The 14,584-nt window shown below is 22.7% G+C and overlaps 1 protein-coding gene across 3 annotated transcripts in view; it reads left to right on the forward strand.

The window, feature by feature from the left end:
* The window catches only part of LOC122507872 (cyclin-K-like), a 104,241-nt gene that overhangs the window by 60,903 nt on the left and 28,754 nt on the right, over positions 1-14,584 (forward strand). For all 3 annotated transcript variants that reach the window (XM_043620831.1, XM_043620832.1, XM_043620833.1), the window contains 2 exons: positions 1,995-2,152; positions 11,684-11,871. The gene's annotated coding sequence lies outside the window, so the exon portion shown is untranslated. The remainder of the gene's footprint in view (positions 1-1,994; positions 2,153-11,683; positions 11,872-14,584) is intronic.

A 14,584-nucleotide genomic window follows, 5' to 3' on the forward strand; every position in this document is an offset into this window, starting at 1 on the left:
ATCTCTTGTATAACATTGTGTGCTTCCTCGTGGTCCTGAGATGAATGGGGCGACTCTAGGTGCCAGGTGGGGCGTGCTAGCACTACGCTGGGTAGCAAACAATTATTATAACACCCATAGTCACAGCGGGAAACCCGTTAAAGAGCATTCAAGTTGATTTCGATCTTATACTAAAACGATATACATACACAATATGATTAAAAAAAAAAAGACGCGTGTCTAGACGGCAAACAACATTTATTTACATATCAGACAAAATTTACGAAATTTTCTCTAAATATTTTTATTTTGACCAATTTTTTTCTCTAAATACATATATTTATTTTTTCCAATTTTTTTCTCGTTTCCAAAATTGTATTCTGTCGATTTATACACTAGAAACAAAGGGAAAAGGAAAACAAGCAAAGAAATTTTGGTCAATTGACAATTTTTACATAATTTTGCGTTGAAAAGGATAATTTTTGTTAAAAATATGTTATAATTTTTGTAGCATTAATAATTTTGAAGTTACAGTAATTAAATTCTTTCAAGGAATTTAATTAAAATTGTAGGTACTGAAGTTAATAAAATTCTAGAATAAACAAATTTTATCTAAATTTGTAAAAATAATTGAATTCCTGCAAAGAATTTTATTATTTATTATGAAAATAATTGAATTCTCGCCTAGAGTTTCATTTAAATTTGTGAAAATAATTGAATTTCTCGAAAGAATTTTATCAAAATGTTTAAAAGTAATTGAATTCCAGTGCATAATTTAATTAAAATTATATAAAAAATAATTTAATTGTTACACAGAATTTTACCAAAATTGAAAATTGTAATTGAATTCTTTCAAAGAATTATATTAAAAATTTTTAAAATAAATGAATTCTTGCAAAGCATTTCATTATATTTAGGAATTTAATTGATAATTTGTTTCGAAGGTTTTTATAAAAAATTTTGAAAATAGTTGAATACCTGAGATGAACTTTATTATTTACGAGAAGAATTTAATTCTTATTCAGAATTTTAATAATATTTTTCAAAATAATTTAATTGTTTGGAAGAATTTTAAAAAAATGTTTAAAGACTTAAATTAAATTTATTTGAGGAATTAAATTAAAATTGTATTGAAAATAATTGAATTATTTTGAAGAATTTTATTACTTATGAAAATAATTTAATTGTTTAAAAAAAATTTTATTAAAAGTTTTGAATTTGATATAATTTTTCAGAAGAATTTCATTTAAATTTTTGAAAAATATTAAATTCTTTCAGAGAATTGTTTTAAAATTTGTGAAAATAATTGAATTTCTTTGAATAATTTTATTAAAATCTTTAAATTAATTTATATCTTTTTCTTATTTAAATTGTTTTGAAAATAATTGAATTCCTGCAAAAAATGTTATTATTTATGAAAATAATTGAATTCTCGCCCGGAATTGTATTAAAATTTGTGAAAATAATTGAATTTCTCGAAAGAATTTTATCAAAATGTTTAAAAGTAATTGAATTCCAGTGCAGAATTTTATTATTTTTAAAAAATATTTGAATTCTCGACAAGAATTTTATTAAAACTTATAAAAATAATCGAATTTTTCGGATGAATTTTATTATTCATTAAAATAATTGAATTTTCACGAAGAATTTTATTTAAATTTTTGAAAACAATAAATTAGAATTTATTATAATATTATTATTTGCTAATTAAGAATTAAAAGAATAAATACAGACATAATAAAAATTTGGCGAACTAGAATTCCGTGGCAATTGGATAATTCTACTAATTAAATAATATTTTTATTTAGCATTGTCCTAAATTTTAGTTATAAAACTTAAAACAATACAAAATCAAAAAAATAAAGAACAAAAAGAATAAATACAGAGATTAAAATTTTTTTATTTAAAAATTGAATAGTTCTGTTTACTCAAATGAAAGTTTGTTGAAATGAAATTTTTTTTAAAAGAACAATTCAGAGAAACATGAATAATAAAATAATTTTAAATGTTTACAGATATGAACGAAGCAGGGGAAGAGGGACGTATATATACATCAAATTCAGATTCGGGACTCATTTACGATTATAATTTTGGAGAATTGTCAATTCGCGAGATGCGCTGGAGAAACTGGAACGGGAGTGACGGCTTTCCATCGTGACACTTTGCTGTTTAGGTAAGATATTTGTGCTCGCAAATATTTGGAGATTGTCTACAGCCCCCCTAACCACTGTGCACCACTCTATCGACTCTTGTTACATTTAATGAATAGCATACTAACTCCCAACATCACAAATGTACATACTTCAGGAGAATGTTGATGCAAATATGTAAACAGAACGGTTACATAAAAAACTCCCTAAATTATTCCTTAATACACAGATACCTTTACGCTCTCTTTTTCTCTCTTCTGCTCTTTTTTCCTGCTTCACTATTTTTCCCTGTTTCACTCTTTTTCTCTCCTTTACTCTCTTTTTCTTTTTCGCTCTCTTTTTCTCTGTTTTACTTCTTTTCTCTCTTTCACTCTTTTTCTCTCTTTCACCCTTTTTTATTTAAAAAGCAACAGTTTTGTTATTTGCCACAGAAAATATTTTTAACTTACAGTCTTAAATAATAGAGTAAAGATTTAAATAATGTTAAATAATGTTTTGATTGAAAATAAGAGACTAGAATTTTTATTCGATCGAGTTTTTAATTATATTTAACTTGAAAGAATTATTTAAAGATGAAAGTAAATAGTTAATTTTTCTTTCATTCAAATGAAATTCTATTTAGCTTTATTTTTAAAATACTAATAAAAATAATGTGTAAATTTTATCAACATTTAAATGAAACGATATTTAGTTTGATTTTTTTAAATATTAATGAAAAAAATAATCTCGTAAATTTTGTCGACACAAAAATTGTAACGCTATGAGATTCGCAGGGAATATTTGCTAATATTCAGATTTAGAGAGTAAATAAAAATTGTTGGTGAACAAAAAATTTAATTAATGAACATTCTTTTAAATTAAAAAGTTAAATTAATGAAAATTTGGTTAAATTAAAAAGTTTAATTAATGAAAATTCGGTTAAATTAAAAAGTTTAATTAATGAAAATTTCTGTTAATTTAAAAAGTTTAAAATTAAAATTTACAATTGAGTGAAGATTCCATTTTAATAAAAATTCAATCATGTAAATATTAATTTGAGTAAAAATTTTGCGTTGTAATTAAAAATTCACTGATGTGAAAAAAGGGGAAAAATTCGATTAAAAGCATAAAAATTCTGCCACATGAAAATGCAATTCAATTTAGAGCTGTAATTATAAAAATTTGTCTATAAGTAACAATTTTTCTTTTCGAAATTTATCTCTTGGTAAATTCTTTTCCATTTATTAATTAATTAAATTGGAATTTATTGATAATTAACCGATCCATTGAAAATTCGAACTAATGAGTTTTAGAGAATATTAACTCTGCGCCCTTACTTTCATTGCCAATAAAATTAAGGCCAATTGGATTTTCAAATCATTTTCCAAGTTCTATTCTCAATTATTTTATTCCATTTTATTCTTCTTCCTATTTTATTTTATTTTATTTTAATTTTCTATTTTATTCTACTATGTCTTATTCTTCTTTCTATTTTATTCTACTATATTTTATTCTTCTTCCTATTTTCTTCTTCTTTATATTCTATGTTCAATTATTTTCAATAAAATTCAATAATCGAATCTTTAATTTCAATTATTAACAAACACGATTATTATAAAACTTGAAAAAAATCCTTCATAAAATTCAATTATATTCATAAAGAATATAATTCTTTTCAGAAATTCAATTATTTTCCTAAATAATAAAATTCTTCGGAAAAATTCAATTATTTTGAAAAACTTTAATAAAAATCAGAATAAGAATTCAATTATTTTAAAAAATAATAAAATTCTTCGAAGAAATTCAATTATTTTCAACAATATTAAAATTCTTCGAAAGAATTCAATGATTTTCAAATTTTTTGATGAAATTCTTCATAAGAATTCAATTATTTTTAATGCAATTTTAACAAAATTTCTCTAAAAAATTCCATTATTTTCATAAATTATAAAATTCTCTGCAGAAATTCAATTATTTTGAATAATATTAATGAAATTCTGAATAAGAATTCGATTATTTAAAAAAATATTGAAATTCTGGTAAAGAATTCAATTATTTTCAAAAATAATAAAATTCTTTGAAGAAATTCAATTATTTTCGAAAAAATAACATTCTTCGTAGATATTCAATTATTTTGAAAAATTTTAATAAAATTCCGAATAAGAATTCAATTATTTTCAAATTTTTTGATAAAATTCTTCATAAGAATTCAATTATTTTTAATGCAATTTTAACAAAATTTATCTAAAAAATTCAATTATTTTCATAAATTATAAAATTCTCTGCAGAAATTCAATTATTTTGAATAATATTAATGAAATTCTGATGAATAAGAATTCGATTATTTAAAAAATTATTGAAATTAATTTGAAATAATTTATTTAATTTTTAAAATTTAAATAAAATTCTATGCAGGAATATAAATTATTTCAGATTGGCTTTTTATTTAAATAAATTTTTACTTTATCAAATTTTTAATTGAGAAATTTATTATAAGACTGAAGTTTCAAAAATTAATAAAATTCAATAATCAAATCTTTAATTTCAATATTATTAACAAACACGATTATTATGAAAACTTGAGAGAAATTGTTCATAAAATTCAATTACTTTCAAAATTTTCAATTAAAATTTTTAAAGAAACTCGATTATTTACTAAAAAGTGAAAGAAATTCTTCAAAAGAATTTAATTAATATTTTCAAGAAATTGAATAGAATTATTCGCTAGATTTCAATTATTTTCATGTAAATAATAAAATTCTTCGTAGAACTTCAATTATTTCCATAAATTTTAATAAAATTCTTGGCGAGAATTCAATGATTTTGAATACATTAATTTTAAAATTGAATACATTTAAAAAAGGGAAAATTATTATAGAAGTTAGAAAAGAAAAGAGCAAAGAACAAGTTGAAAAAAAATTTCTTTGATTCAAATAAACGATCACGTGACTATTATCGAATAAATATTTACTTGAATCAAATAATTTCCGCATTTGAATTAAAATAAATTTGAAATAAAATGTATTCATATATTCGATTCAAATACTGAAATTATTGTTTCAGTATTAGAATCGAATATTTATTTATTTATTTAAATTTTCAAAGTTCCTAGGGCTAATATGAATAGAACCATTTAATTGATTTAAATAAAAATTATTTGATTCAAGTATAAATATTTATTTGATAATAGACAAATAGTCGTCTATTTGGATGAAATAAATTTTTTCCGGTGTGACTTCAAACTGCGAACAGATTACCGAAATACAAGGATTATTAATATAGATAATATATTATTTTATATACTGTTATATATTCTAAATTATATTTATTTATGTTTAAGATGCAGTGAGAGAAGAGAAAGAGAGAGATATAAAAAAAGTATATACCTGTTTAAGAAAGTAACTGGCTAAAAATATGCTGTGAGATTTAAAAAGGGATAGATGAACTCTTGAGTGTTGAGAAAGCTCACAAAATTTTTGCATTTTCTCGTTTATATGTATATATATATATATTATATGTATATATGTATATACCGCGAGAGCGTCACGACGCCGGGCGTCGTCGTTTACCAAGCACACATTGATTCACTCGTTGGCTTTATACTACTATACTTCCATCGCGCGTTTCTCATCTCATCGTCGTGTGTGCGTATATATGGGCTTGAAAATTGCATTCGTGTTCGGTCCCCATACACTTGTACACGAGATTTTCTATATACATACAGTACTCTCTGTGTTTGTGTGCACGATGTCAATATTATACGACAAACACACTTAAATAGGCTTAAAATACTAACATCATCCTCATTCTACCGGCACTCTGTGAATTGTGTGCGCTATGACTTTATAGAAGTGTTTAGTCATATTGTCAAAGTTTGCCACTGTAGTACAAATTATCAGCCTAATATTATGTGGACAAAATCTTAACTAGCATATCAATACATTTACAACAAAAAAATGCCCACACTCTTATTTTCAAACAGAATTAGTTTCAAACATCCGATAATTCTATAAATGCACTTTCAGGGTTGTCACAGGTCAGGAAAGTCAGGGATTTTTAGTAAAAGTACTGGAAAAAATTTAATTTTTAGAATTCATAAGAAAATTCTGAATTTTGGTTTTTTTTTGTTTGCCTCATAAAATAGGAAATTACCACAAAACTTTCAAATTTTTCCATTCCTGACAATAATTTCTAATTAAAAAACTTTATTCATAAATAGATGAACTTCAGAAGGTATTAATTTGAAATTTTATAACACTTCAATTTTTAATAAACTTAATTAGAAATTTTTAAAAAAAAATTTTTGTTGAAGAATTAGAATATTTCAAATTTTTCTGAAATTAGTTAAATTTTTTAATATGTATTTAATTAATTATCAAAAATAATGTATTTATAGAAAAATTTTAGTTAAAAAACTAAAAAAAATTGAATTTTGGAGAAGTTACAAATATTTGCAGAAACTCAATTATTTTCAAAAATCAAAAGTAATAAAATTCTTTGCAGAAATTCAATTATGTTGAAAATTTTTTAAAAATTCTCGTCAAAATTTCAATTATTATAATAAATAATAAAATTCTTCTTTAAAATTTAATTATTTTCAAAAATTTTAATAAAATTCTAGACAAAATTTCAAAACTTTTTCTCAATTTAATTATTTTTATCTACTGTTTTTAATAAAATTTTGCAAAAAGTTCAATTATTTAAAAAAAATTAATTATTTTCATAAATAACAATAATTTCACAGGAATTCAATTATTTCTAAATTTTTTAATAAATTTCTTCACAAGGATTTCAGTATTTTTCATAAATAATTAAATTTTTTACAGAGATTATTTTCAATTCAATTATTTTTAATGCAATTTTAACAAAATTTCTAGAAAAAAAACAATTATTTTTAAAAATATTAAAATTCTTGGAAAGAATTCTATGATTTTCAATAATTTTAATAAAATTCAGAATAAGAATTAAATTATTTTCAATGCAATTTTAATAAGATTTCTCGAAAAAATTCAATTTTTTCAAAAATATTAAAATTTTTCGTATGAATTTATAATTATTGTCAGGAAATATTACTTCCTCGAAGAAATTCAATTGTTTTCGTAAATAATAACACTCCTCGTAGAAATTCAATTATTTTGAAACATTTTAAGAACATTGAGACTAAGAATTCAATTATTCTCAAAAATATTAAAATTCTTCGAAAGAATTCAATGATTTTCAAAATTTTTGAAAAAAATTCTTCAGAAGAATTTAATTATTTTGAATGCAATTTTAACAAAATTTCTCGAAAAAATTCAATTATTTTCATACATAATAAAATTCTCTGCAGAAATTCAATTATTTTGAAAAATTAAAAAACATTCTTGTCAAAATTTCAATTATCATTATAAATAATAAAATTCTTGACAAAATTTCAATTAATTTTAAAAATTTCCCTCAATTTTTTCTTCCCCTCAATGATTTTTAATATCTAATGTTTTAATATAATTTTCCAAAAAGTTCAATTATTTAAAAAAAATTAATTATTTTCATAAATAACAATAATTTCACAGGAATTCAATTATTTCTAAATTTTTTAATAAATTTTTTCGCAATAATTTCATTACTTTCATAAATTATAAATTTAATCGCAGAATTTCAAGTTTAATTAAATTTCTCGAAAAATGTAATTATTCTTAAAAATTCTATTAAAATTAGCTGAAAAAATTTATTGATTTAAAAATTTATTGATAAAATTCTTTATGAGAATTTAATTTTGAGAAACATTCAATTATTCAATAAATTATTTATTTTTGTTTTTAATTGATTGTAAAATAAATAAATAAATAATTTAATTTTCGTAGAATTTTCTAATAAATATTTATTTAAAAATGGATTTCAGTTAAAATTTTAAATAACCATAAAACATTAAAAGCATTACAGATTCAATTTTAAGAAATAATTTAATTTTAAAAAGGTTTCAAGTTAATATCTTTGAAAATCTGAATTTTTCATACTCTTAACTAATAATTCTGGAGAATTAATTTTCTTGAAAAAGTTTAACTGAATTTTTTAAACAATTATTTCATGTTTTTATTTTCTTATATATAATTAATTGAAGAATTTCCGAATAAACGAAAATCCGTGTAAAATTGAATTGTAAACAAATGAATTTGAAAATTAATAAAAAACTTTTTCGAAAACTATTAAAAATAATTGATTTAAAGAAAAGTTTTAGTTAAAAATTCTAAAAAATAATAATTTATTGAATTGAATTGATGAAAATAATTTTGAAAAAGTGATTAATTAATTTCGTTAATTAAAAATTGAAAATTTTCGGTTATAAATTTATGAATTTTATTCATAATATACTTTAGTTGTTAATTAAAATTAAATTAAGTATTAGTTAAATTTAATTAAGTAAAATATTTAATTTAAACCAAAGTAAATTTTGTTAATAAACACAAAATTTATTATATTTCAATTTAATTAAAAAAATTTCCATATTTAAATATTAAATTTAATTTATATACTAATTGAATGTAACGTAATTAAATTAATTTAATTTCAACTAAAGTAAATTTTATTAATAATTGAAATTGTGAGAATTTAATTTCTATCACAAATTCAACATTGAAATATGTACACAATTTAGAATCGAGATTAATTACTTGATGAATAATAGAGTAGATTTTCTGGGGTTTTATTATTTACTTATAATTTATATATACATGTATAATAATGTCACTATGGTCACATATGAGGATCTTTGGGTTTTGTGGCGATGACCGCAGAACCTTCCTAATTTCCTAACGTTTCGAGGATTAAAGGACAATTGTGGGAAAAAAACCACAAAAGTCCTTCTGCTACTTATATAATAACTCGATCGTTATTAAATTATTATTATTTATTGCTGTGGGACTTAATAATATTGTAGACAATCTTCTTAAATATTCGGGTTCATTACATTTCTTATGATATTAATTTATATTTATAGTTTCTCGTAAAAATAGTATAAATCATAAAATAAAATAATTTCCATGACAATACCATCATTTCCAGGTTTTCCATGACTTGTAGACAACCTGAATAATTAATAATTGAATTTTTGAAAATAATTAAATTTTGGAGAAGAATTTAATTACTTCTAAGAATAATTGAAATTTTGAGGAGAATTTAAAAAAAGGTTTGAACATACAATGTATAATTGAATTTCTGCAAATAATTTTATTACTTTTGAAAATAATTTTTCTGCAATCATTTGTAATTTCTCTAAAATTCTGCAAATTATATCGTATAGAATTTACGAACTTTTCGTCTTTTCTAAATCAAATTACGGACTTTACGGACCTTTTTTTAAAAAAAAAACTGACTTTTACGGACAAATTTTTTTTTTTTGAAACAAATTTAAGGACCTTTTGCGTGATTTATGGACCTATTTCGAGCCCTGTAAATTACGAAATTCAAAAATTAGGAACCTAAATTAGGAAAATTATAATTTTAGGAAATTTATATGTAGTCAAATGGATATTCGATGAAATAGAAATTTGATTCATCAATAAAAATGGTAGATGCATGTAGAAAAGTAATAAAATAAAGAAACTGAATCCGATGAAGAAAGCATCAAAGGAGGTAAAAGCTGATGGACAGGTGGAAAAGGGGCGAAAGGGAGGAACCACCACAACGGGCGAGGCACTAGTAACGAGTATTTGCTGGCCGGCTCGATGCATAGTTAATGATTTGTCAACTGAACCTTGCTATAGCGCATAGAGAGACGGAGAGACAGAGAGAGAGAGAGAAGAGCATATCGTAGTTGACTAGGCCAATACATCGGGTGACCAGAAACACCCGTCACGTCATGTGGGCATAGATAACGCATAATTGTGCAACTACGTGCATTCACTCTCAAATAGTGATCGGTACACATAAATATACACGTGCACATCATGTTTGGCCAAAATACCTCTCTCCATATAGTAGAATACCAGTCGACACGGTGTAGCAGCGGTGGTAGCGACCGCGCGGCACATACGATCAAAGTGTTGCGTTTACTTTCGTCCTCGTTGTATTATTTGCCCTCGTTGCTGCGGATCCAAACCGATCTGCGGAAATGACGAATTCGACACATTTCAATTGGACGAAAAAAAGGGCTGTAGTCGATAGAGAGAGAGAGAGAGAGGGACATCCACTAACGGAATGAAAAACGATATTTCGATTTACACTTCGCGCCTCCAAAGCGAGCGTCATTGACACAATCTCGTTTCGCAGAAAGGGACGATTTCAAAATCCGGTCTCTAAAGCTGTCTGATATTATTTCCTCCGGGCTGACATGCCACATGCAATAGAATTCCTCTTTCACTGAAACAGAAACCAAATTCAAAATACAATTATTGCACTTAATTGACACTATATATAACATTTTTCCCTTCTTCATTCAAATACAAACCGATTTTTCATTCGGTTCTGCTGATTGAGAAATAACAAGAATAAATGAAAATTATTAAAAATTTTCTTTACTCAAGCTTTGAGTTTTTTTTGCTAAATTTCTCGATTCCAAAATTAATAAAGTGACAAATTTAAATTTTCAGTCGAAAACAAAAATAGAAATTTTGTTATAAAAAGCCAATCACTTGAGCGATAATTCCTAATAGAGAATTTTACCAATAATTTTATAAACGTTTGAATTCTTTATAATAATTATACTAAAGTTTTTGAAAATAATTAAATTTCAGCAAAGAATTTTAATACTTGTGGAAATAATTGAATTTTTGCAAAAAATATTTAAAATTTTGAAAATAATAGAATTTGTCTTGAAGAAATTTATTAAAATTTTTGAAAATTAATCAATTTTTTCGACGAAGATAATTCAAATGGTATGGAAAATATAATTGAAATCTCATGAAAAATTTTATCAAAAATTTTGATAATCATTTAATTCTTCCGAAGAATTTTTATATACTTTTGAAAATAATTGAATACCTATTCTTATGGAAAATTTAAAAATTTTTGAAAATAATTGAATTTTTCCAAAAAATATTAATATTTTTGAAAATTATTGAATTTTTATTCGGAATTTCATTAATATTTTTCAAAATAATTGAATTTCTTCAGAGAATTTTAATAATTATGAAAATAATTGAATTTTTTGAGAAATTTTGTTAAAATTTCATTGAAAATAATTGAATTCTTCTATAGAATTATATTATTTAGGAAAATACGTGAATATGTTCGAAGAATTTTATTATTTTTGAAAATTTCTTATTCTAAACTTTATTAAAATCTGCGAAGAATTTTATTATTTTTGAAAATAATTGAATTCTAAACTTTGTTTAAATTTTTCTAAAAAATTGAATTTGTGCGCAAAATTTTATTATTTATCAAAATAGTTGAATTTTTTTGATAAATTTTGTTAAAATTGCATTAAAAATAGTTGTTATTCTGAATTTTATGAAAATTTTTGAAAATCATAAAATTCTTTCCAAAAATTGTAATATTTTTGAAAATAATTGAATTTTTTCTAGAAATGTTGTTAAAATTGCATTAAAAATAATTGATTCTTTTTATTTCCTTATTCTAATGTATTTTTTGTCTTTTAGGTTGATATTGAGACGGCGTTTCAAAAGAAAAGAACGACGAATTGAGTGGAAAAGACACTTAAATATATACATTGGAATATATGTACAGTGAGCGCATTGGAAATCGGCAGTGAATATTTTTCCGCAAGCCTTAAAAAACTCGCCGATGTAATTTTGGAATTTATCAAGAGGAATTCACGCTGAAATAGGTGATATTTCATACTGATATTTAATTTTACTAAAGAATATTCAATTTTAGTAAGTTGTTAGAAAATATGATAGAAATATTTTAGAAATAACAAATAATATTCAATTTTAGTATATAGAAAAAAATCGAACGTTGGAAAAGCAGATCTATTACATCAGAATTCTCAAGATATCAATTATTTTTCCAAATAATAAAATTGTTGAAGGAATACAATTATTTTCAAAAATAGTAAAATTTTTTATAAGAATTCAATAGTTTTCAATACAATTATAATTAAATCCATAAAAAGAATTTAATTATTTCCAAAAATTTTAATAAATTCTAAACAATTCATTTATTTTTGTAAATAATTAAATTCGTTGCAAAAATTCAATTATTTTTTTAAGTAAAAAAAATTATTTACAAGAATTCAATTTGTTTAAAAAATATTGATAAAATTGTTTACAATAGTTTAATTTTTATTAAATTCCTCAACGGAATTTAATTATTTTCAAAAATTTTAACAAGAATTCAATAATTATCATTAATAATAAAATTATGTGCAAGAATTCAATTATTTTTATGATTAATAAATTATTCCACTGAAATTCAATACAATTTCTCTAAAGAATTCGATTATTTTAATAAAATTTAATAAAATATTAAGAAAAAATTCAATGATTTTAAAAATTTTAGGTAAAATTCTTTATAAGAATTCAATGGTTTTTTTATATTAACTTTTTTTAAAATTTTAATAAAATTCCTCGACAGAATTTAATTATTTTCAAAAATTGTAATAAAAATCTTCTTAAGAATTAAATTATTTTCGTAAATAAAAAAAATCTTCACAAGAATTCAATTACAAATTTCCATAAATAATAAAATTCTGTACAAGAATTGAATTATTTTTGTGACTAATAAAATTTGTCACAAGAATTCAATTATATTCAATACAATTTTAATAAAAATTCCCAAATAATTCAATTTTTTTCAAAACTATTGATAAAATTTTTTACAAGAATTTATAGTTTTAATTAAATTCCTCAACAGAATTTAATTATTTTCAAAAATTTGGGTAAAACTATTTATGAGAATTCAATTGTTTTGAATTAAATTTTAATTGAATTAAATTTTTGTTAAAATTGTTCATAAAAATTAAATTATTTTAAAAAATTATAATAAAAATCTTCAGAAGAATTTAATTATTTTCGAAATTTAATAATATTCTTCGAATCAATTTAATTATTTTCATAAATTAGATGATTTTTAATTTGGCAATTTTTATTACCGGCTTTTGGAATTTACAAAGATTGAATAAAAATTTAAGATATATTCGATTCGGTAGAATTTTCAAAGTCCAATATTTTATTCACAAGCTTAATTTTTTTTTCGTAACGAAATTTGTTTTTTTCTAATTTTGCTAATTATACAAACTAAATAGAATTTTCTTTTGAAATTAATAATTCCATTAAAAATAGAATTTTATAAAAAATGAAAATTTCGTTTTCCTTGAAGTTGGAAGGTGAGTTTAGTAGAATATAAATTCTGTTTGAAAGTTTGATTAAATAAAAATTCAACGTTTGTGAAATTGAATAAAAAACTGAATTGAATGATCGAATGAAAATTCTACCAATGGAAAATTGTTTTCGGATTATAATGAATTTTTTTTCTTTTGTAATAGACTATAGCGTTTCTAGAGAAATTCGAGGGTTTATGTATATATATGGGCACGCAGAGAAATAGAAGCAGGGGAGATGAAACTGAATATGACGACGAGGGGTGGCTGTGGTCTTTTCGCGAGTATATATAGTTATAGTTATAGTAGTTTAGCTGGTCGATGGTGCGGCCCGCCCAGCTATGCGCAACCAGTGCGCGAGCCACCATGTTTAATGCTCACGAATTCGTTCATCTTTCATCCCTCCGGTTTCAACTCTTTCCCCTCTGTCTCTCTCTCTCTTTCTCTTTTTCTCTCTTTCATCCTCTCTCTCTATACATATCCTAGTCTCTGGTTAAAAAATATTCCCGTATTTATTTTTATATGAAAAAGAAAAATCCATAAATTCACCACAGAAATAACAAACAAAATTTTGAAATTTTCGCATAAAACTTTTTCGAAAACCTTTTGTTTCAAGCTCTCTTCCCCTTTTTCCTTCTCATTCCCTTTTGGTAAATGTTTCGAGGTTTCAATTTCAACAAAATGCAGTGCACAGAATCGTCAACAACGAGTGCTTTGTTTTTTAACGTGTTTTTCACGAGAGCTGATTGTATTTTTAGCTGCCAAATTGCAGCCAATCATTAAAGAGATGAAATGGAAATGGGAGGACAGTCGGGAGCATTTTCATGGTGAACTTTCCCGTTTAATTGAGTTCAAATTGCAGACAGACAATTCAATATACATATTTTTTTTAATTATTTGGTTCGAAATGAATATTTTAAATAAATAGAATATTTTGTTTTAGAGAGAAAATAATTTTCGACTGACAATTTAACTCAGAGAGTTGTCTTGAAATATAAAAATTTTGAATAAAAGAATGAAAATAAAATTTTTCACGCAAGTATAATATTAGTAGCTTAGAGAAAAAAATTTGTTTTCGTTTAAATAAAATTATTTTCATTAAGCTGACTTATATTTGTAAAAAATTTTGTCTGGATTATTTTATTTCAAAATTTTATAATTAAATACTTCTGTGTTAAATGCTTTTGAATTTTATTATTTATGAAAATAATTGAATTTT

Source organism: Leptopilina heterotoma, unplaced genomic scaffold (assembly GCF_015476425.1).
Source record: "Leptopilina heterotoma isolate Lh14 unplaced genomic scaffold, ASM1547642v1 Lhet_52, whole genome shotgun sequence".
NCBI classification, from domain to species: domain Eukaryota; kingdom Metazoa; phylum Arthropoda; class Insecta; order Hymenoptera; family Figitidae; genus Leptopilina; species Leptopilina heterotoma.